Raw genomic sequence first — 3904 nt, 5'->3', positions numbered from 1 at the left:
TTTTTTTTTTTTTCCTAAGATAGGGTCTCACTTTGTAACCCTGACTGGCCTAGAACTTGAACTGACTAAGATTTTCCTGCCTCTAACTCTAGGTTGCAGAGATTAAAGGTGTACACCACCATGTCCAGTTCTTTTGTTGTGGTTTTGGTTTGGAGTTTTTGAGACAGGATCTCTTTCTAGCCCTAGCTGTCTTGGAAAAGACTCTGTAAACCAGGCTGAACTTGAACTCACAGAGATCTATCTGCCTAATCCTGAGTGATGGGATGAAAGCCACTACCATCCTTTGTTTTCGTTTCTTAATAAGCCATTAACTTCAGTTCATGCTGTTCATATATTTCTGGATATGGGGTCCTCTATTGGACCATAGTGTTGCTTTTTGAGACAAAGTTTCATTCTAGCCCAGACTGGCTCAAACTCCCCACAATTCCCCTACCTCAGCTTCCTGAGTGTTGGGGTTACAGGTGTGAACCAATAAGCCTGATTTGTTGACACATTTTTCTAAGAATCTCATACAGTTTGATTTTTTTTTTTTTTTTTTTTTTTTGTGGTGGGGAGCAAGCTGTTCTGTGACTCTTCTAATTCTGTTTCAGGAGGATCACCTGAATCCAGGAGTTTAAGAATAGTCTGGACAGGCTAGAGAGATGGCTCAGTGGCTAAGAGCACTGACTGCTCTTCCAAAGGTCCTGAGTTCAATTCCAAGCAACCACATGGTGGCTCACAACCATCTATAATGGGATCTGATGCCCTCTTCTGGTGTGTCTGAAGACAGCTGCAGTGTACTCACCTACATAAAATAAATAAATAAAGCCTTTAAAAAAAAAAAACTAGTCTGGACAGACCCTGCCTCTTGAGAAAAAGAGGGGAGGGTAGTGCAGGCTATAGTTTAATTTGGTAATATGCATGCCCACCGTGCACAAACCCCTGCATTCCAGCCTCACGGAAGCACACACCTCTAATCTTAGCACATTGGAGGTGGATGCAAGAGGATCAGAAGTTTCAGTTAGTCCTTGGGTACACATTGAATTTGAGGCCAGCCTGAGGCAATCTCAAAGAAATCTCAGCACTTAGGAGGCAGAGGCAGAAAGATCAGATGCTGAAGGGCCAGCTTTAGCTACTGACCTATGTAACAAGTTTCATGCCAGTCTGGGTGAATTGAAACCCTTGAGAGCAGTGGTCCTCAGCCTTCCTGGAATTAAAGATATGTGCCACCTGGCAAGGGAATTTTTCTTTTGAGTGATAAATTATTCTCAAAGTTAAAAATGAAAAAAAGAGGCCGGGCAGTGGTGGCGCTCGCCTTTAACCCCAGCACTTGGAAGGCAGAGGCAGGCGGATTTCTGAGTTCAAGGCCAGTCTGGCCTACAGAGTGAGTTCCAGGACAGCCCGGGCTATACAGAGAAACCCTGTTTCCAAAAACCAAAAAAAAAAAAAAAAGAAAAAAAGAAAAAAAGAAAAACAACCCAACAACAACAAAAAAAGGAAAGAACATTTTTTAAAAAAAGTTTGAAGTAGGTGGTCATTATATCCACTTTTCAGATGAGAAATAGAGTCCAGAGAAGCTGTTAGTTGACAGTATACATTTGAGGTCTGAAGAGCTTGTCCTAAAACCATGTTCTTGACCAGACCACAGCCCTCTAATCCCTGCTGCCTGAGAAGCTGAAGAAGGAGGATAAGGAGTTAAGACTGTCTGAGCAACTTTGTGAGCACTCTACCGCCCCAACATTTATTTGTTTACTCATTTGTGTGTATGTGTGTGGTACATTTCTCAGGGAAGAATGCCATGAATTCATCTTTTTTGTTTGTTTCTTTGTTTGAGACACAACAGAGTCTCTAGCAGCATAGGATGACCTTGACTTTGCCGTATGATGCAGACTGCATTTGAACTTCTGATCCTCCTGCCTGAGCTTCCGGAGTGAGAGGATGATAGCCATCTGCCACCACACACCACAGCATACTTCCCTCATTTTTTTTTTTTTTAAAAATTACTGTCTGCCGATGAATGCCTTTAACTTTAGCACTTAGGAGGTGGAGGCAGGTGGATCTCTGTGAGTTGGAGGCCAGCCTGATCTACATAGTGAGTTCCCAGACAGCCAGAGCCAATAAATGGGATCTTGGAAGGAAACAAACAAACGAGAAAGAGAGGGCACAGCAGAGTGGCTCAGTGAATAAAGGTATTTATGGCACAAGCTTTGTTTTGTTTTCCGATATTTTATTTATTTACATTTCAGATGTCATCCCCTTTCCCCATTCTCCACCCCCCTCATTAATCCCCTATCCCATCCCTCCTCCTTTTTTGCTTTTATACCGTTTAAATTACATGCAAGTATTAAAGTCTGTTCTAGGTTGAGGAACTAGCAATACAATAGATGCAAATAGTCAAGGAACAAGCAAGACAATAAACCTAGATCATCAAAGAAAACACACAGGACAATAAACAGACTCCCGTGATCACTCCTGTGATCACTATTTCTAAGGGCTTATCAGGATGACCAAAATATCTGAGCCTACTTCCCTGTCCTAGCCCAAAGTCATTTTCATGCTTGAAGCCTACTTGTTTGTTCTAGCTTAAGATTTAGATTCCTGCCTATAATTACTTCTTTGTTCTAGCCTAGGATTTAGATTTTTGCCTGAAGTTACTTCTTTGTTCTAGCCTAATGTCAGATTTCTGCCTGCAGTCCATTTCCTTGTCCTTGTCCTATGTCAGATTTCTTCCAAGCAGCCCATTTCCTTGTCCTTGGCCAAAGTCAGATTCCTGCCAGGCAGCCCCAAAAGCTCTCCACATCTCCCCCTTTTTTGTTGCATAAACCAGACTGAGTCTGTCTTAGGTTGTTCTGACAAGAATGCCCATCGTGGAATATGCATCATCAAAAGCAATGCACTTCTGTTTAGGTTGGTAAGGCTCTGTGCAGAATCTTACCCGTCCTTGGCTTGCCAGCCTGTTAAATTGATAGCTCTGTCTGGGGGTTCATTTTCAGTTTCAAGTCATGTACTTTGGCTGCCAACCAGTTGATGTAGTTAGAGACAAGCTTTAACATGATGGGCAGGAATAAAAGTATTCCCAGGACAAAAGGGGCTAGCCTGATCAAGTTATATATGCCATTCCTGAGGTTTGACCAAAATGGAAATACTGACCTCAAGTCATGGATAATTTTATCAGCATTATCGGCAGCATCAAAGCTCAACAGAGCAGCATTCTTTAAATTCATAACCTCATTATGCAAAGTTAAAACATCCAGAGAGGTGTTAGAATTATGCCAAATACCCTGCAAGTGTCTTTAAGTGTTTTTCTAATTATAATGACTATCATTGTAAATTTTAGAAGTAACACCACTCCTATGGTATTTGTCATGACACTCGAGATAGCTCCTAACTGTTAAACCCTGACCCTCCTTCCGATAATTTGAATAGGATATAGAGCATCAATCCATTTTTCTTTTTTTTTTCTTTTTTTTTTTTTTTTTTTGGTTTTTTTTGAGACAGGGTTTCTCTGTATAGCCCTGGCTGTCCTTGAACTCAGAAATCCACCTGTCTCTGCCTCCCAAGTGCTGGGGTTAAAGGCATGCGCCACCACCACCCGGCTCAATCCATTTTTCCAAACACCTATATAAATCCTCTTGTATACTCAACACATTAATAACATTTTTTTGCTAGATGATTAACAAATGTAGCCATCTTAACTTCTTGAGTCAAAGCTATTTCAGTAGCAGTGGTGCTAGCAATTAGTGTAATTAAAGCTGTTATACCAGCAATAATCAAGCCCACTACCCTCTTGCTTCTGCTTAAAGCCTAATTCACTTCTTCCAGCACTTTCAAGCTTTTTTCAGAAAAACCAAGGTTTTCTAATACTCAGGGCAGTAAGATAAAAGCTGGTTGATAGACTGCCATAACAGACATGCCAGGTTTCAAC

Source organism: Grammomys surdaster, unplaced genomic scaffold (genome assembly GCF_004785775.1).
Source record: "Grammomys surdaster isolate TR1022 unplaced genomic scaffold, NIH_TR_1.0 374, whole genome shotgun sequence".
NCBI classification, from domain to species: Eukaryota; Metazoa; Chordata; class Mammalia; order Rodentia; family Muridae; genus Grammomys; species Grammomys surdaster.
The sequence above is the reverse complement of the archived record's forward strand: the minus strand, read 5'-3'. Positions refer to the sequence as shown.